Source organism: Triticum aestivum, chromosome 2B (genome assembly GCF_018294505.1).
Source record: "Triticum aestivum cultivar Chinese Spring chromosome 2B, IWGSC CS RefSeq v2.1, whole genome shotgun sequence".
Lineage (NCBI taxonomy): Eukaryota > Viridiplantae > Streptophyta > Magnoliopsida > Poales > Poaceae > Triticum > Triticum aestivum.
This window is the reverse complement of record NC_057798.1, coordinates 527,761,014-527,782,401: the sequence shown is the minus strand read 5'-3', so window position 1 is coordinate 527,782,401 and position 21,388 is coordinate 527,761,014.

Below are 21,388 nucleotides of genomic sequence, written 5' to 3'. Positions count from 1 at the left end.
ACTACTACAAAAACCCAAAAACATTTATCTTTACTTTTGCTACCGTTACCTTTATTATCATACCACTTTTGCTACTAAATACTTTGCTGCAGATACTAAGTTATCCAGGTGTGGTTGAATTGACAACTCAACTGGTAATACTCAAGAATATTCTTTGGGTCCCCTTGTGTCGAATCAATAAATTTGGGTTGAATACTTTTCCCTCGAAAGCTGGTGCCATCCCCTACACTTGTGGGTTATCAATTCCCTCTACTAAATTTCATAGCCCATGCTTAGATGAATTTGATGACTTTATGGCCAGACAAGAAAGTTTAATTCTTATGTTTGTAGAGAGTTAAAGAATAATGCTTTCGAGATAGGACGTGTGAGCGATAATATGGCTAGAGTTAAAGGTGAACTTAAACTCATTAGCAAATATGCTTCTATGGTTGCTACTCAAGCTGAGCAAGTACTCAAAGCTCAAAATGATTTGCTTGATGAATTAAATAAAAAAATGACTTTGCTATTAGAGTGGCTACTAGAACTGGTACAATGACTCAGGAACCTTTGTATCCTGAAGGCCACCCTAAGAGGATCGAGCAAGATTCTCAGAGAAACAATTTAGAGGCACCTAGTTCTTCCAAAAAGAAGAACAAGAAAAACGATAGAACTTTGCATGCTTCTAGTGAACCTACTGTAGACACACCTGAGAATCCCAACACTAGTGTAGAACCGGGCTTTAGTGCCGGTTCGTAACGGCCTTTAGTGCCGGTTTGCCAACCGGCACTAAAGAGTGGGGACTAAAGCCCCCCCTTTAGTACCGGTTCATCACAAACCAGCGCTAAAGTGCCACAACGTGGCACGATCTAGGCCCGGGGTGCGCGTAGGGCATTAGTACCGGTTGGTAACACCAACCGGTACTAAATATTAGGGGGGGGGGGGTTTGATTTATTTTCCATTCAATTTTTTTTGTTTGTTGTTATTTCACGATACTACAAATTGTACACATTATGCATATATATAAATAGATTTTATCGTACGTAGAACCGCTATATATATATATATATATATTCTCAAAAACCAACACCATTTATTATTCACACATACACATGTATATACATATACAATTTCTCCTACATATGTTGCCTTTGGTGCCTCCGGAGCACGATGACAAGTGGTTCATGGGGGCGGTAGCAGGTAATAGTATTCTCCTTTGGGATCTATGACCTGGTTGAGCAAAAATCCGGCTATTCCCTCTTGAAGTGCTTGTATGCGGTCCGATGGTAGGAGCTTATCCCGCACCGATCTGAACTGTTAAGAAGGAGATCAATATGCATGTGTGTTAGTTGTGTGACTAGTTATCGATAATGGTGTGAATAGTGTTCTGACAAACGTACCTAGTCCTGTCTATCAGATCTGCTCCTTTCGCACGTCATCATGCGAATGTTCTCGCAAACGTAGAATGCACACAGATTATTCCCCGGCGCCTGCCTTAGGGCCTTTACGAGAATGGAATTGAATCAGATAATGATTAATCAACCATGATAATTAATTAATGATATTGAAACAAGAATTAAAGAGATCGTAGCTAGCTAGTACTACTTAATTACTTACCAAGGGTCGATGCCAAAACAACTTTTTTTGCCACGTGCCTGGAGTCACCTTGATGAACTTTGCCCATGCCCTGCCTGCCGGCAAAGAAAATTAATAAAGGGGTTATTAAATAGTTCATATCAGGAAATGACGAACTAATAATTAATAGGCCGAGATATAGTTAATAATGATTGAAATTACCTGTTGACTATCCCCTTCACGATGGTGTAGTCTTTATCTTCTTTAGTTAGTGACTCTAGTAATTCAACTTTTCCTTCCTCAACTTTAATGTCTAACAAGACCCAGTGCCAACTGCATACGCACACGTTTGCATGTCTTAATTAAGCGGGCATGTGCATAAAATTAATCAACTACCGTAAGCCATATACACTTAATTATTAACATCTAGCTAGCTAGTAAGCAAAAACAGAATTTGTAGTACAAGGCAATGTGACTCACGGGAAGTTGTAAGGAAGTAGTATATCTTCATTGGTATTGAGGCGCTTCAAGAACTCTAGCATGCTTTCCTCTACAATAGCTTGACAATGTTCAATCTCCCATATGTCATGATTAATGGTATTTCGGTCAATGAACCCAACGCCATAGCGTCCAGCTTTTTTCATTTCATACATCTTCATCCTGCATATAATACCACAGAAAAAGAATATAGTGAGGATAATTACATGTAATGATTGATCAAAATTATCACTACATAACTAGCTTGAGACTTAAATTACAGAAAGAAATCACTTACAGACAATAGCAACTGAGGATAGACTTGTCGAGTGCGTCTTGATTGTATAACTGAAATAGTTCTGGATACTCAATGGTCAGAGCTTTCTCATGGTAATAATGCTCATGCTTGACATTCACCATGAGGGACTCTCGATTGGAAATCTTGGTAATGTTCATGTACCATTGATGCAATTGATACATTCTCGTTGGGAGGTCCTTGACCTTGTCTGGATGGACCAAAGGTTTGCCCCGGACATATTGCCATGCTATTTCTGATTCTTTAAGCGTAGGCATGGGCTCGATTTCGAGGAGTTGTCCAACAGAGATATTAAGCATTTGAGCCTGCATTATATGATCCTCTGTTATTACCACATCGCCATGCTGGGGAACACTAACGGTTTGACCACAATAATATTTGGCGCGCGTACTACTCCTCTCATGTGTTGTTGTCACAACAAGTGGGGGGATCACTTGCGCCGCCTGTTCTCCCAACTGGGGAATGGTTTTCCCGCATTTTTTGCCAGCTGCTTGTTGGATCGAGCTTGAGCTCGCTTCCTTCTGTAGTCGTGCTCGATGTGCCTTCCTGATTTGGCGCTCATAGTCGTCAACGGGCTTGGGAGCTAGTTCTCTAGCCATACGAATGAAGTGGTCAATTACTTTCTCAGGCACTTTCTCTTTTGGCGGCGGTGCCGGTTTCGGTCCAAAATGGGCGTCCAATTGGGCTTGCACTATGGCTGTATTTTGCTCCTTAGTCATTTTGTAAGGCCTCTGAGGAAGAGGAGCGAGGCTTGGACCATATTTATATCACTTGCCTCCGCCTGTACTTCCTGAACTACCTCGACTCGTACCGCTACGCACCAAAGCTGCGGGATGTCTCTTCTGCGATTGCTAAGACGGCGGAGACGGCTGACGTGGAGTTGGACCAGGAGAAGTGGCCTGACGATGTGCCGGACTTGAAGCAGGAGGTATGGCCTGACACGGTGCCGGACTTGAAACCGGAGAAGTGGCATGATGCTGTGCCGGGCTTGAAATCGGAGGAGTCAGGTCACGCGTTCGGGGACTTGGAGGAGGTGGCGGACTTCGAGGAGGAGTCGGCTCATGCGTTCGTGGACTTGGAGGAGCGGGAGTCTGCTGACTCGGTGGCGGACTTCGAGGAGGAGTCGGCAGACGACGTGGTGTCGGTGGACTTCGAAAGATGATGCAATCCTTTCTCTGTAGGATGATACGATGTATGGCCTCTCCCACTGTGCGCTCATCTTCACTTCCAGGAATGTCAAGTGTTAGCCATGAATATGGGTCCACCGCTGCATCAACCATGACACGAGCATTGCCCTCAGGAATCGGGATGCAATGGTAGGTTGCTTCGGGGGTAACTGGAAAAGCAACGCCGTCCGCCACCTTCATGGATATGTTCTTCATTTTGGAGTGTAGCTCACAGTTAGTGTTCTCTATGATGTCATCCACAGGGTATGTATCCAGCAGTGTGTCGCCCAGGGCAGAACCAACACTGCTTCTCGGTATAGATGGGACGGTGCTATCCAATGCTGGATGATCATCCACTTGCTGCTGCCACTAATGAGACCCCCTTTCCTGGCTAAGTGAGTCGATCTGCTGTTGCTGCTGCTGGAATTTGAGTGCCAGGTCCGCGTGCCTTGCTTCTAGGCCTTGAAGGCGTTCTGCGTCCTGCTTCCTCTGCTCCTCCTCCAGCTTCCTTTTCTTCTCCTCCTCCATATTCCTTCTTGCACGGCTCCTGTAGTCCTCGTTCCATTCTGAAAAGCCCTCATACCAGGGAATAACGCCCTTGCCTCGTGTTCTTCCCGGGTGTTCAGGATTTCCCAGGGCACGCGTAATCTCGTCATTCTCTCTGTTGGGCGTGAACACCCCCTTCGAGCTTCATCTATTGCGTCAATTATCTTTTGTTCGGCTCCTTTTAGACTTGCCTTCCGTGAAACTTTGCCTGTCTTCGGGTCCAACGCTCCCCCATGCGCATAGAACCAAGTTCTGCACCTGGGGGGCCAGTGTCGGGTAACCGGATTGACCCCTGCATCCTCCATCTCTTGCTCAGACTTATCCCACTTAGGCAATCCCACCGCGTAGCCACCTGCACCCAGCCTATGGAACTGTGTCTTTCTTGCGGCATTTGCCTTGTTTTTCATCGACTGTTCCTTAGATACTTCTGAATCCTTGAAGGTCACGAAATCGTCCCAGTGCTCTCTTTGCTTCTCTAGTGTTCCCTTGAAATCTGGAGTCTTCCTTTCATTAGCGAGGTAGTTGGCCCATACAGTTTTCTTGTGGGTGTTGAATGCAATTGCCATCTTCTTAAGAGCAGCGGCCTTGACTTTCTCCACATCTGCTTCAGTGAAATGATCTGGTAGGGTGAAATGTTCCATCGGAGATTTCAGAAGGTCTTTTTTGGCTCTGTCGTCGACCCAAGTAACATCTGGACGTTTAGTCTTTGGCTCTTTCCATTCTTGAATGGAGATCGGGAGTTTGTCCTTCACAAGAACTCCGCACTGACAAGTCCACTTGTTCGCAATGTTCTTAGGCGTGAGGGGTTCGCCACTAGGTTTGATGGATTCGATGTGGTACTTTACACCATCCTTCAACAATCTGCCCGGGCCTCGCTTTGTCTTGTTGTCTGTAGAAGCAGATTTGCTCGATCCGGAGGGATGAAAGAAGAAAGATCGATTCGTTAATATATCTTCAATAAAAAAACATGTGATGATCACCATGATGCATGCTTATATAAGTATACCTCGCCGTTAGTCTTTGTTATTTGAAGATCAGCATTGTCTGTGTCATCACAAACATTGTCCGTGTCATCATAATCATAATCATAGTTCATGACTTCATCAGCTCGGTCGTCGAGATCGAATATCGTTTCATCACCCTCTCCGGTATTGTTCAGATATTGGGAGCCGTCATCTGCTTCATTCAGATCATCTAGCCTGTGAGGGCTGCGTATGATGTCGAACAATTCCTCTTCTCTCTCTCTGCCAGTATTGTCCGCCATAGCTTTTACTTTACTAATACAGAAGAAATATAAAACAATTTAGTATTTAAATTACAATGCATGGAAGCAATTAATCCATAAGGAAAAACTGAATCTCGAATACATCGTCTCGAATATATAATCTTGAATACATCATCGTCTTAATATATATAATCTCGAATACATTGTCTCGAATATTATATATTGAATACATCACTGGCTAGGTACCTAATAAAGATCGAGTACTACAGAAGAATCTAGGAAGCCACTCGCGGTTCCTGGGGCGCGGGCGGTGCACACCCAAAGAGAAGGAACCATCACAGGATCATATCTCCGGTCATCTGCCCAAAGAACCCGCCAAGTAGTGGAGAACCTGACGTCGTCCATAGCATCCATGTAGCGATGGACGTGCTCATCTTCCTCCCTGACACGGTGACGCACCACCTCCGGCGGGGCCGGCTGCCTCTACACCGAATGTGGCCCACGCGAATGCCACCAAAGAAGATCAGGGTCGATGACGGGACCCGAGGTCGGGTTCCTCACCAAGCAGCGCACCCCTCCAGGTAGCACCTCCCAGTGCCAGCCCGGCGGAGCCCAGTCCCGGACATGGGTCCCCTAAAGCAGGACGTCGTCGCGAACGGGTCAACGGCGAGGATGCGGGCCGGGCATATCGTCGATAACAAATACTATATGCCCGCAAAAAGTAACATTTTTTAAATGATTGGATTGTGATAACTAAAATTCTATATATATATATATATATATATATATATGCAAATTCTAACAATTTGACATTAATCTAATTCATCTAACTAAAACTAATTCTAAAATTTCCTGATTATATAACTAACATTTCCATAACAATTCTAATATTTATATAACTAAAAAAGAAAAATTGCTAACATTTCTATAAATATTTCTATAACTAAAAAACAGAAAACATTTATAACATTTCTATATAACTAACATTTCTAATATTTATATAACTAAAAAACAGAATAATTTCTAACATTTCTATAACTAAAAAACAGAAACATTTATAACAAACAAACTAATGTGTGTGTGTGTGTGTAGTGTGTGTGTGTGTGTAGTGTGTGTGTGTGTGTGTAGTGTGTGTGTGTGGACATGGCAGCCGGGGCGAGCTCACCAGCGAGGCGACGATGGGGTGGCGACGACGGGGCGACGGGACGGGGCGGTGACGACGGGGCGACGGGACGGGGAGGCGACGACGGGGCGGGGCGGCCGGGGCGACGGGACGGGGGTGGCGGCGACGGGGTGGGGCGGGGCGCGGCGACGATCGGGGCAGGGCGGCGCGACAGAGGTAGGAAACAGAGGGAAGAACAGAGGGAAACTGAAATTTTTTTTCAAGTGTTGTATATATAGGATGGACCTTTAGTACCGGTTTGAGCCACCAACCGGTACTAACGGTCTGTTTTGGCCAGGCCAAGCGGCGGGAAGCGCACCCCCTTTAGTACCGGGTCGTGGCTACAACCGGTACTAAAGGCCCCCCCTTTAGTACTGGTTGGAGCCACCACCCGGTACTAAAGGGGGTGCGCTGGCTCCAGGCGGTGCGCAAGTTTAGTCCCATCTCGCTAGCCGAGGGGCTACCGCACTGGTTTATAAGCCCAGTGTGGTAGCTCTCTCGAGCTCCTCTCCTAAGCAGGCCTACTGGGCCTACCTGTCCTCTTATGCCCAGTGGGCCTACTGGGCCTTTGCGGGCCTGCATCCTGGCCCAACAAAAGGTTGTGTTCCTAGTCGTATGCAGGCCGCCTTGGCCCAGTAGGCGGGCTTTTTTATTTTCTTAATTTTTTCGCTTTATTTTTTTTTGTTTTATTTATTTTTGAGTTGTTTTTTGATGTATTTAGAGTTTCTTTGTGAATATTTTTGCTTTAGGTATAAAAAATTACAAACTTTCTGTTAGTGCCGGTAGTTTTCAAATTTGAATAGTTTAAATTTTGAATTATTTGAAATTTGTGTGAATCACTAGTTTGTGAATAACTTAACTTTGAAAAAAGTTTTTTTAGTGATTGTTTTTTCTTATGTTTAATATTAGTGTGTTTTATCATTATATTCAATTTGGTAATGCCTAGGTTATTTAAAAAATTAAATGCCTTTGTAACAGTTCAGTTTTCATCGGAAACCCTGATACTTCGAAAGAGATTGTCCATTTTGTACACAAAGTGCATCCAATTTTGCCGTAACCCTCTCTATTTTCTTGCACAAGCTATTTGTATGAAATTATGATACCATGCAAACTTTCAACCTTTTCTGAGTTCATTTGAAATGATTTTCAATTTCGGGGTCATTTAGCTGGAAAAAATCAGTAAATGCATGAAAAGAATTTGTTTGCACATAAAATTTCTTCGCGTTTCAAATGCCAAAACACATAACTACCCTAACTATTACAGACATTCCCTCCTGGGTGTGAAACACAGAAGAAAGTGATGATAGTGAAGCTGATCAGATCCCAGATCTTTGGGTGTGAAACTTTTTCTTCGCGTGTGTCCCTTTGCGCCGTAGCCATGGAAAATCTTCATCATTTAACTGGATGCTCGGGTCAATATTCACTGTGAATGGAGCAATTTCATCAAACTTTTCACAATCTTCTGACATGTCTGTCTTGTCATCCACTCCCACGATGTTTCTTTTTCCTGAAAGAACTATGTGGCGCTTTGGCTCGTCGTATGATCCATTCGCTTCCTTATCTTTTCTTTTTCTCGGCCTGGTAGACATGTCTTTCACATAAAAAACCTGCGCCACATCATTGGCTAGGACGAATGGTTCGTCTACATACGCAAGATTGTTGAGATCCACTGTTGTCATTCCGTACTGTGGGTCTTCCGTTACCCCGCCTCGTGTCATATTGACCCATTTGCACCGAAACAAAGGGACCTTCAAATCACCTGATCCATAGTTAAGTTCCCATATGTCCTCTATGTAACCATAATATGTTTCCTTTCCTGTGTTGGTTGTTGCATCAAAGCGGACACCACTGTTTTGGTTGGTGCTCTTCTTATCTTGGGCGATCGTGTAAAATGTATTCCCATTTATCTGGTACCCTTTGAAAGTCATTATATTCGAAGATGGTAACTGGGATAGCGAGTACAGGTCATTTTGAATATCGCCATCATTCAGGGCACGTTTCTGCAACCAACCGGCGAAAGTCCTCGTTTGTTCGCGTGTAATCCAGTCGTCAGACTTCTCCAGGTGTTTGGACTGTAGAAAATTCTTGTGTTCCTCCATATACGGAGCCACCAAGGCGGAATTCTGTAGAACTGTGTAGTGTGCTTCAGTGAGAGAATGCCCGTCCATACATATTATTTGATGCCCTCCTAGCGTGTCTTTTCCTTCCAGTCCGCCCTTATGCCGCGATTCAGGAACACCACGGCTTAAGGTCAGGAATGAAGTCAATACAAAACTCAATGACCTCCTCACTTTCATGGCCCTTCGAGCTGCTTCCTTCTGGCCTAGCACGGTTATGAACATATTTCTTCAAGACTCCCGTGAACCTTTCAAAGGGGAACATATTGTGTAGAAATACAGGACCCAAAACGTTAATCTCTTTGCAAAGGTGAACTAGGACGTGCGTCATGATGTTGAAGAAGGATGGTGGGAACACCAACTCGAAACTGACAAGACATTGCACCAAATCATTCTGTAACCTTGGTATGATTTCTAGATCGATTACCTTCTGAGAGATTGCATTGAGGAATGCACATAGCTTCACAATGGCTAATCGAACGTTTTTCGGTAGAAGCCCCCTCAATGCAATCAGAAGGAGTTGCGTCATAATCACGTGGCAGTCATGAGACTTTAGGTTCTGGAACTTTTTCTCTGCCATATTTATTATTCCCTTTATATTTGACGAGAAGCCATACGGTACCTTCATGCTGAGCAGGCATTCGAAGAAGATTTCCTTCTCTTCTTTGGTAAGAGCGTAGATGGCCTGACCCTGATGTATGCCGTCTTTTCCGTGCATACGTTGCTGGTCCTCCCGTGCCTCTGGTGTATCTTTTGTCTTCCCATACATGCCCAAAAAGCCAAGCAGGGTCACGCAAAGATTCTTCGTCACGTGCATCACGTTGATTGCGGAGCGGACCTCTAGGTCTTTCCAATATGGCAGGTCCCAAAATATAGATTTCTTCTTCCACATGGGTGCGCGTCCGTCGGCGTCCTTCGGAACAGGTTTTCCACCAGGACCCTTTCCAAAGATTACCTCCAAATCCTTGACCATATCATGTACATCAGCACCAGTACGGTGGCGAGGCTTCGTCCGGTGATCCGCCTCACCTTTGAAATGCTTGCATTTCTTTCTTACCGGATGTGAGGGAGTCCTGGACTAGGGGGTGTCCGGATAGCCAAACTACCATCATTGGCCGGACTCCAAGACTATGAAGATGAAAGATTGAAGACTTCGTCCCGTGTCCGGATGGGACTTTCCTTGGCGTGGAAGGCAAGCTTGGCAATACGGATATGTACATCTCCTACCATTGTAACCAACTCTGTGTAACCCTAGCCCTCTCCGGTGTCTATATAAACCGGAGGGTTTTAGTCCGTAGGACGAACAACAATCATACCATAGGCTAGCTTCTAGGGTTTAGCCTCCTTGATCTCGTGGTAGATCTTCTTGTACTACCCATATCATCAATATCAATCAAGCAGGAGTAGGGTTTTACCTCCATCGAGAGGGCCCGAACCTGGGTAAAAACATCGTGTCCTTGTCTCCTGTTACCATCCGCCTAGACGCACATTTCTGGACCCCCTACCCGAGATCCGCCGGTTTTGACACCGACATTGGTGCTTCCATTGAGAGTTCCTCTATGCCGTCGCCATCAGGAAGGATGCCTTGTCCCGTATTTAAAGACGGCACCGTAGCTGAAGGAGCTTTGGCCATCGGCCAAACTCTCTGGCTAGGCAGTTTTCTCATGACCGCCTGTTCGGCCGCCGCACCGACGATGACTTCTCGGGTCATCAAAAGCAATCTTCACGTCAACTCGGAGCTTGCCGAGCAGCTAGATCCAATGGAGCTCTCCTCCTTAAACGAGCTCTTGGATCGCATCGCCGCCCTGGGAGTCGCTACAGACTATGATCAGATCGGGCCTAAAATCGATCTAAGAGAGATCAACTCTCCCCAGGCTACCCACCACATCGCTGTGGTGGAGGAATAGTGCGGCGACTCTTCTTCTATATTAAGGACTAGCTATGTCTGGATTCCTGATCCCTCCATGCCGGATTCCCGCGGAGGGACGGACGTCGATCAAACCCTGAACCTAAAGTCAGGCAGCTGGCGGGATTCATTCGACAATACCCAAAAACCCAAGCTTCAAGGTTTGGAAACCTTTCGGCCCTTAAGTCTTAGATTGGACGGGGTTTCGAATCCAAAACGACCCGCCCACCCAAACACAAGCAATTTATCCCGAATCCGGCAAGAGCCCACTGAAACAATACACCATTACTGGGCCAGATTCCTCCTGGTCATGGACAGGATAAAGGAATGTCGTGAGGAAAGCGCAATTTCAATCTTCTACAATAACTGCACGGACAAGGGAATCATGAATGCCATAAGTCATCGCGAAATTACATGCTTCACCAACTTGGCATCCATAGTACGAAAGTACTGTGCGATGGAGAGTGCCTGGAAAACCGAAACCAAATTTTGGGACAATCCGGCTCCGAATACAACCCTATTCCGAAATAAAAGGGTGTATCATATTCAGGCACCTGGGTTAAAAACCAAAAAACAAAAACCCCCTAAAGGGCACGGAACCGTACTGGAGGGATGGCTCAGCGGACCCTGCAAAATTCATAGTACAGAGGGCGCCACTCCAACACATAGCCTTCGAGCATGTTGGATACTACGGCAGGTGGCCAAAAGTGGCGAAGAGCTTCTAGCTCCAGAGAACCAGCCCAGCAATACCAGTACGGTATTAACAGTCTTCGAGACTTTCGCATCAAATAATATGCGGAAACAAACACTCCGCGGCCTCGCCGAAGTCTACCAAGTAGCAACAATAAATCCATGGAGTGACACGGCTATTACCTTTAACGCCAGTGATGAACCTAAATTCCGAACAGCCCGAGCACCAGCCGCATTGGCCCTCAGTCCAATAGTGGACGGCTTTCACCTTACTAAGGTACTCATGGATGGTGGCAGCGGATTAAACCTCATTTACGAGGAAACCCTTTGAAAAATGGAAGTAGACTGGAGCCGCATTGAGCGAAGCAGCACAACCTTCAGAGGAATAATCCCTAGTCGGGAAGCATGCTACACAGGAAAAATCACACTGGATGTGGTGTTCGGCTCGCCGGAAACTACAGGTCCGAGGAGGTCACGTTCCATGTGGCCCCGTTCAGCGGCGGATATCATGCTTTATTAGGACGAGAGGCATTCACAATTTTTCGAGCTATACCCCATTATGGGTACATGAAGCTCAAAATGCCCGGGCCCAACGGAATCATCACCCTTGCTAGTGATCCGGACGTAGCGCTCCGAGCCGAAAATAAGACGGCCGCACTAGCCCTAGAGGCGCTCTCTGAAGCCCTAGCGGCCGAGGAACTCATAGCACTGCGCCCCATGGTGAACAGGGACGACATGATACTTGACAAAAGATCCAAGTCCACCTCTTTTAAGCCAGCTGACGAAATAGTCAAATTCTAGGTCCATCCAACGGACCCCACAAAGACGGCCTCCATTGGGGCACAATTAAACCCTGACGTAAATGCTGCATTACGAGAATTCCTATGGGAAAATTGGGACATTTTTGCCTGGCACCCTTCAGACATGCCAGGAATCCCACGACGATTGGCCGAGCATAGCCTAAATATCCTAAAAGGATTCAAGCCAGTCAAGCAAACTCTTCGGTGATTTTCTGAACCCAAGAGACAGGCAATGGGAGAGGAGCTAGCCAAACTATTGGAAGCCGGATTCATCAGAGACATAACAGATCCGGACTGGCTAGCAAACCTGGTGATGGTACCAAAGAAGGATAAATCCTGGCGCCTATGTGTCGACTTCAAAGACCTTAATAAGGCTTGCCCAAAGGATCCATTCCCCCTCCCATGCATCGATCAAATCATCGACACTACCGTAGGACACGATTCATTGTGCTTCCTCGATGCACTGTCGGTGTACTAGAGTAGGGGTACCCTAGTATCCCGAACTTGTGCACGGGCAGTTGCAGCACCCCGCGGCAAGGCTTGCCGGGCGACCGCCAGGGTCCTCCGTTGGTTCCTTTGGAGCCATTCAAGAACAAAGTATTCAAGATGAGAAGACGAGGCCCCGGCAAGAGGAGCTTGCCGGGAAGAGACAAGGCCCCGGCGAGAGGAGCTTGCCGGGAAGGCCAACCACGGCACCTCAAGAAACTTGCCGCGACGCACCGCGCGTCCCGGCAAGGTCCGGCGAGCGACAAGCTTCCGGACGCGACAAGACGACGACCCCGACAAGGTACTTGCCGGGGGCCAGCTGCCACTCTATACCCACGCTCCAGCGCATCCACCCATGTGTCGCCCCGAGGCTTTCTCAGGGGCGCATGGCGGGAGCCTGTGCAGCCAGGGGTACGCGGTGGCAAGCGGAGATGAAGAGGAGGCCATTGTGGCAAACGGTGGCGCTCCTAACGGTCACTTTTTGCACTGTTCGGGCGACTCAGACGGGCATTCAATGCCCTTGTCCCCTGCCGTCAGAGTTAGGTAGGATACATTGTGTCCATAGTAGCGGTAGCTGTACCTACCGCATTCTTTTTCCATTTTTACCCTTTCTGTCTATGTTGCCACCTGTCGGTGACCCCTTGAGCGTATAAAATGAGGCCCATGCGCAACGTAGAAGGGGTTCGGCTCATTCGAAACACCAGAAACACTCTCACGCTCTGTTTGGTAGCGCTGACCGCTCCTGAGCAAGAACTCAATATACACCTAGATGCAGCAGTAGTAGGAATATACACCTAGATGCTCTGGGTAAACTGCTCGTGTGTTCTGCCTCGATCTGCTCTTTGTGCGACCTCCGCCCCCCCTCCGAACCAAAAGGGGCTCGGTCCGCCGGTCCCCATAGGTGTTCGTGGATCAGTTTCCCCGACATCTTTGGCGCGCCAGGTAGGGGGCGTCGAGTTCGTGCGAACCCGATCCGGCGTGCACACGAGCTAAATCTTCATCAACTTCATCGACATGCCACCGAAGAAGAAGGCTTCGGAGGCAGCTGTTCCGTCCGCGTCGCTTCCATCGCCACCAGAGCAAGCGGGCGGTGGAGTAGACGCCGGCGGAAGAACGGGCGTCGACGAGGGTGCTCACAGCGCTTCCAAGTCCAAGGACAAGGCCGTGCAGACCTCGGCGTCCGTACGCGCACCGCGCCCATCTCTGGAGGCGCGGGACCAGCAATGTCATGGCGTTCGCAGCGCCATACGTCCGCTGGGCCAAGATCAAGCTGGTGGTTCTTGTGGCATCCAAGACCAGCATGCACGTCAGCATGCTGGCCCGAGCGAGATACGGTCGCCTGGACGGGATACTGCTCCTTCTAACGTGGTTAGGAGTCCGAGCATGTCCCGCTCCTCGCACCGTTCACCTCTGCCGCCCACCACTCCAGCGGAAGCCTTGGCGTGAGCTCAACTACTTCTAGATTACCCTCCGACGGCGGACAAGACCGACGAGTGGAGGGCCACTATCTAGAGCCTCATCGGCTTCCCCAACGGCGACACTACGCGGCAACCAAGCACCTCGCTGCCGCGGCAAGACTACCGGACGCGAGCCGATGGTGACAAGACCGATGGGGGTGCAACTTCCATGCACTCTCCACCACGAAGGCCAAGATCGCCGACTCGCCGGATCCACCCCGACTGCGGATCCACCGCGTCGTCGGACCCATGAGCTCGTCGCGATCAGCGCCAAGTTTTGCACGAACGACAGCAAGAGGACGCTCGTACCCACATCGAGCGCCGAAGAGAAGCGCGGCGTCAATCTGACCAGCGCGCTGGGCCTTCTGTCGACATGCATGCGCCAGGGGAACCAGGCGACTTGCCGTACGCGGTAGGTTGCCCTGCGTTCACCCGTGAGCTGCGGCAAGTCCAATGGCCCAGCAAGAAGAACTTCAAGCCAGATGTACCAGAGAAGTACGATGGCAGGTTGCATCCGTCGGAGTTCCTCAGCATCTACACCATCGTGGTGCAAGCTGCTGGGGGCGCGACGAGAAGATCCTTGCCAACTACTTCCCACTGGTGCTCAAGCCCAATGTTAGATCCTGGCTCATGCACTTGCCGGACGACTCCATTTCTTCATGGGCGGATCTGTGCCATCAGTTTGTCGGCGCCTTCACGGGAGGCCACAAGCCCCATGGCCAGGAGAGCAATCTTCATCTGCTCGCCCAGAAGGAAGGAGAGCCCCTGCGCAAGTTCATTCAAAGGTTCAGCCAAGTGCAGCGCAACATCCCAAATGTCCACCCTGCCGCGGTCATCAGCGCATTCCATCAGAACGTGCGTAACCGCAGGATGAGGGAGGAAATGGCGATGTCCAAGATTAGAGACGTCAGTGAGCTATACGCCCTGGCCGACAAGTGTGCGTGTGCTGAAGAGGGGAGGAGGCTCCCCGGAGAGACTACAGGAGCAGGAGGATCCGACAGTGAGGATGCCGCCCCGGCAAGGAAAGGCCGGCGGTGGAACAACAGAAAGAAGAAGGGCAAGGAAGTGCTAGTTGTTGAGCAGTCCGGCAACGGAGGTGGCACCAAGGAAGCTAAGACTGGTGGCTCCAGCAAGGAGGCCCAGGCTGTGGCAGCCGCCGACAAGCAGGACGGCTCCAGCAAGCAGTACTGCAAGATCCACCGTACCAAGGGCCATGATCTCCAGAGTTGCAAGAAGGTTGAGCAGCTTGTCGAGCTGCAAAAAGCTGAGTACGAGCGACGCAACAAGGAGAAGGCCCAGGAGGGTGCTGGAGGAGCCAGCAAGAAACGCCCCAGCTGGGGAGGACGCCGCGGCAAGGCCAAACAGCGGCAAGGAGACAGACCTCCCCGCGGCCGCGACAAGGATGAAGACGACGATGACGATGAAGATATGGATGATGACGAGGCCGATGAGCAGGAATTTCAGAAAGCCACGGAGGTCCTGTGCGTTGACGGTGGTGCTTCTCTACATACTTCGCACCGCCAACTCAAGCAGTGGATGCGGGAAGTGAATGCAGCAGAACCATCCGTAGAGTCACGCAAGCCCCTGAAATGGTCCAGCACGCCTATCATCTTTGATATTGAGGACCACCCTGATCGCATAACTGCGGTCGGGTGCCTGCCGATGTTGGTTTCACCAACTATCCGCAACCTCAAAGTCACGAAGATGCTAGTTGACGGCGGGGACGGCTTGAACTTGATCTCCTCCGCGGTCCTCCAGAAACTCCAGATCCCTGACAGCGAGCTCGAAGAGACCGGCACATTCCAAGGAATCAACCCGGGAAGGAGCAAGCCAAAGGGAAAGATCACACTGCCGGTCACATTTGGCAGCGAGCTGAACTTCAGAACTGAGAGGGTCACCTTTGACGTTGCTGATTTTCCATTGCCTTACAATGGGATACTCGGCCGTCCAGCACTCACCAAGTTCATGGCAGCCTCTCACTATGCGTACAACATACTGAAGATGCCAGGCCCGATAAGTGTCATCTCTGTCCCCGGCGACAAGAAGGATGCTCTTATCTGTGCCGACAAGATCTAATTGGAAGCAGCAGCCGCAGCGGATCGCAATACACTTGCCGCTGAAGCTCCCGGGGGGAAGAAGAAGACCAAGTCCGGCAAGAGCTCTGATGCCCACTCCGGCAAGCGCACCTCTTCGGAGAGCTGCGCTACCGTCGAGGACGCACCATCGAGCTCCACCGGCAAGTGTAAGAAGACGATGGCAGCTCCACCTGAGACCAAGAAGGTGTCCGCCAAGGAGGACGGCACTGGTGGTACCTTCACCATCAGTGCCACGCTCGGCCCTAAATAGGAAAGCGCGCTCGTTGCTTTCCTGCGGGCGAATGTCGACGTGTTTGCGTGGCAACCGTCTGATATCCCCGGTGTTCCTAGGAAAGTAATTGAGCACCACCTAGCCGTTTGTCCTCATGCGTGGCCCGTCAAGCAGAAAGTCAGGAAGCAAGCAGTGGAGCGCCAAGAGTTCATCGCAGAAGAAATTAAGAAGTTGGAAGCAGCAGGCCTTGTCAGAGGAGTGCTCCATCCCACGTGGTTGGCCAATCCTGTTGTCGTGCGCAAAGCGAACGGGAAATGGAGGCTTTGTATTGACTTCACCGATGTTAATAAAGCTTGTCCCAAAGACCCATTTCCCTTGCCGCGCATTGACCAGATTGTTGACTCCACGGCCGGATGTGATTTGCTTTCATTTTTGGATGCATATTCAGGATACCATCAGATCTTCATGGCAGAAGAGGATGGGGAGAAAACCGCATTCATCACCCCATGTGGCACATACTGTTTCGTACGGATGCCCTTCGGGTTAAAGAATGCTGGTTCAACATTTGCAAGAGTAGTCCATGTCGCCTTCGAGCCACAGATACACAGAAATGTGGAAGCCTACATGGATGATATAGTGGTAAAGAGCAAGGACAGGGCTACTCTGATTCAAGATTTAGATGAAACCTTCACAAATCTGCGCAAGATCAACCTCAAGCTTAACCCCAAGAAGTGCGTGTTTGGAGTCCCTTCCGGCAAGCTTCTCGGGTTCTTTGTGTCTCAGCGGGGAATTGAAGCTAGTCCCGACAAGATCAAGGCCATCGAGCAGATTGAAGCACCGAAGCGCGTCAAGGATGTACGAAGGCTTGCCGGTTGCGTGGCTGCTCTCAGCAGGTTTATCTCTAAGTCTGCTGAGCGCGCCCTGCCATTTTTCAAAATATTGAAAAAGGCAGGTCCGATGAAATGGACTCCGGAAGTGGAGGCTGCGCTGCAGGACTTGAAGAGGTACCTGTCCTCCACTCCAATACTTGTCGCACCTAGGCCGCAAGAGAAGTTGCTGCTGTATCTAGCGGCAACCAATCAAGTGGTTAGTGCTGCGTTAGTAGCGGAGAGGGAGGCAGATGATGAGCCAGCAGCCGCGGCAAGTGCGTCCAGCAACAAACAGGGGGCTTCACCGACAAGCTCTGGTCCCGACAAGGACGGATCTGCGTAGATGCGCGAGGAGGTGCAGAAGAAAATGGTGCAGCGCCCAATTTACTTTGTCAGTTCCCTTCTACGGGGGGCTAGATCAAGGTACTCTGGTGTGCAGAAATTGCTTTTCGACCTTCTCATGGCCTCGAGAAAGCTGCGCCATTACTTCCAAGAACATGAGATCACAGTCGTCACTCGTTTTCCGCTGAAGAGGATACTACAGAATCCCGAAGCAACAGGCAGGATTGTCGAGTGGGCACTGGAACTGTCAAGCTTTGGCCTCAAGTTTGAGAGCACTTCAACTATCCAAAGCAGAGCATTGGCAGAATTCATAGCAGAATGGACGCCAACACCAGACGAAGAAATTCTGGAAACAAGCATCCCCGTCAAGGAGGCAAGCAAAGAGTGGTTGATGTACTTTGATGGTGCCTTCTCGCTGCAAGGCACCGGTGCTGGCGTGCTGCTCATCGCACCCACCGAAGAGCACCTCAAGTACGTAGTCCAGATGCACTTTCCCAAGGAGCAAGCAACAAACAATACTGCAGAGTATGAGGGTTTGCTTGCCGGCCTCAGAATCGCAGCAGACCTTGGGATCAAGAAGCTCATTGTTAGGGGTGACTCACAGCTTGTCGTCCGCCAAGTGAACAAGAGCTACCAGAGTCCGTTGATGGAATCTTACGTTGATGAAGTAAGAAAGCTAGAAGAACACTTTGACTGCCTGCAAATGGAGCATGTTCCACGAGCTCAGAACGATGTTGCTGATGGCCTGTCAAACTGTGCCACACTAAAGTTACCTGTGGAGCCAGGGATCTTTGTGCTTAAGCTGACTCAACCATCCGTAACACCATCAACTGGACAGAACAAGAAGAGGAAGTTGGTCTCTGGTGACTATTTTCCAGCAGAGCTTCCCGAAGCCGCTGCCAAGAAGGTCCCCAAGATCAACACCGAGAGTGCTGAGGGGCAGTCTGCTCCGGCAAGCCTTAGGGATTGTTCCGTTGCAGCAGACGCTCCCGACAAGTCTTGCTCCGGCAAGCTTGCCGGGGAACATCAAGCTCCGGCTGAGCCGCAGGTTCTTGCCGTAGAAGCGGATGTTCCCGCAGCAGCGTACGTGCCTTTAGTCCTTGTTGTCAAGCCGCAAGCTCCAGCATGGGCACAGCAGATTGTCCGTTTCCTTCAGACAGGAGAACTTCCCGAAGAGCAAGAAGAAGCGGAAAAAGTAGCCCGGCAGTCAAGTATGTACAAGTTTGTCGACAACACACTGTACAGAATAAGACTCAACGGTGTGAAATTGAAGTGTATTCGCCGGGAAGATGGACAACAGCTGTTGGCAGAGATACATGGAGACATATGTGGTCACCACATTGGCGCAAGAGCACTTGCCGGCAAAGCGTTCCGGCAAGGTTTCTTTTGGCCGACAGCCCTCCAGGATGCAACTGCACAAGTAACCAAGTGTGAAGCGTGCCAGTTCCATTCCAAGCAGATACACCAGCCAGCTCAAGCTCTCCAGACGATCCCTTTATCCTGGCCATTTTCGGTCTGGGGGCTCGATATCCTCGGCCCCTTTCCCCGAGCTGTCTCATGGTTGCTTTTCTCCCCCTCCCCCCCCCCCCTTTCCTTTCTACCTAGTTGTCGCAACCAGACGTTGGAGCCCGGGATCCAGACGCCACCGTCGACGACGACTCCTACTACGCCGGAGGTGCCTACTACTACGTGCAGGCCACTGACGACGACCAGGAGTAGTTTAGGAGGATCCCAGGCAGGAGGCCTGCGCCTCTTTCGATCTGTATCCCAGTTTTTGCTAGCCTTCTTAAGGCAAACTAGTTTAACTTATGTCTGTACTCAGATATTGTTGCTTCTGCTGACTCATTTATCTTTGAGCACTTGTATTCGAGCCCTCGAGCCCCCTGGCTTGTAATATGATGCTTGTATGGCTTATTTTATTTTTAGAGTTGTGTTGTGATATCTTCCCGTGAGTCCCTGATCTTGTTCGTACACATTTGCATGCATGATTAGTGTATGATTGAATCAGGGGCGTCACAAGTTGGTATCAGAGCCGACTGCCTGTAGGAATCCCCCTTCCACACTCCTTGGCCGAAGTCGAGTCTAGATATTACAATATTTTTTTACTAACATGGTTGTGCGGCACATGGGCCCACGTCGCCATTGGGTGGTACTAGGATCATTTACTCCTCGATCTTTACTCTGGGACTCTGAACTCTTTTCTATTCGGGTAAAGTGAATTTTACTAAATCTAACATTAGGATCTCGTGATCACTTTCACCCGGAGAGCACCTTATTACCGATGATCGTCTGCTGCACCAGAAGATTCCGAGGATACTGTATGATGTTCTCTTGAGACTTTGTGCCATCGCTTTTGCGATTCCCATCCATCGATAAACCTTTATGGACAACCATGTACACTTGCCATTTATACATTCATTCCCCGTTGATCTTGTTATTATAAGATACCTCGAAATTCTCTCTATTGTTCCGAGAATACTTTATGCCTACTACCTTGCAGTTCTTTGCCACATGAATACCCATGCGGATAATTCCTCGCACTTACCGAGTATCCGCTCACCCCCAGTTGTTCGGGTGTTTCTCAAAAGTCTTCGAAATAATATTCGATCTTCGGAAAATCCTTAAGCAACTTATTGCTCTTGAAATTCTTTCTTGCTTGCATTATGGTTAATCCCATAAGTATAGTAATCTTATTGGCTACCTTTGTCACTATCATATTGAGTCCATTGATTCAAAATGTTGTGAATGCTCGCAATCCTTAATCAGATCATAGAATTCATCCTTTCAGCTCAGACGTCATTTTGAAAATGATTTGTTTATCGACCAATCAAATTGTCATCGATTGTACCCCTAAGTCTATTCAGCTTACCCATCCTTAATCAGAGCTTTTGCTTCTGATCCCTTGAATAAGAAATCATGATTCTCTACATTGAGCTTAAAATTAGTTAGTTGCTTCTATAATCCAATGCCTTCACATTGTTTCTTCCTCTGCTTGTGTACCGATACTCACATCAGCTCCGCTATGGACTATCAGATCCTTTGTTGTAATATCATCCGACAGTGTCGTTGGAAAAAAAACCTTGAGAAGATGTTTCCCTGATACATAATGCATTTGGTAAATTGTATCCTCTCCTTTTGTCACCCATGCTCTACTATCGAGTTTGTGTTAATTACTATTGAAGTTTATGGTATATGTCCCTAAGATGCCATGATGGGTTGAACCTACGCGTTCCCTAATCCGTGTGAACCCGAAAGATTTCACGGGTCATACTCATCTGCTATTGCACCAGGTAAAACTTTCAACAACTAATGTCATTTTTGAAATACGAGAGGTGAATGGAAGGTTATGCATTGACGAAGTGGGAGTCGACCTTGAACCTTTGTGTTCATGCCCATGGACACGATGTAGATCCTATCATGGAATATTCTTGCAATAATAACTATTTCCTTGAAAATATCATCTGGATCTGTGAATTGATCCTTTGCAATTGTGGTTCCGACCATAATTTCTTCCTTTGATTCCATTTCTCAGACAAGTAAAAGCGCTTGTCTTCTATAGATCAATACACCCCACTTCAACGTTTAATTTGATATGCCTTCGAGTATTATCTCCCTGGTATCTCGAGGATATCATGCCATTGCACTACATCTTATGAATTTGTGCCGGAGTAATACCTTTCCCCTATCATAGTCACTCCATGAGTTTTAGGTTGTCATCAACCGAGAACACCGAATAGTGAATCGAGTCCGCACTGCGATTCACAACTCTTAGTAATCTTCGTTGCTTACGAGTCTAATACTCCATCATGTCATTCCTAGCCTTATCGGCTACATCATTATAGTGCTAAATTTAACTGTGCTATCTGGTTCTTCCCGGAGAACAAATTTTGACGGTGAGCTAATCTTACGTCGATCTTCCTCATCATATCATTTCTCCTTGAACAACAAACTTAATTTCGAGTTTGTGTCGT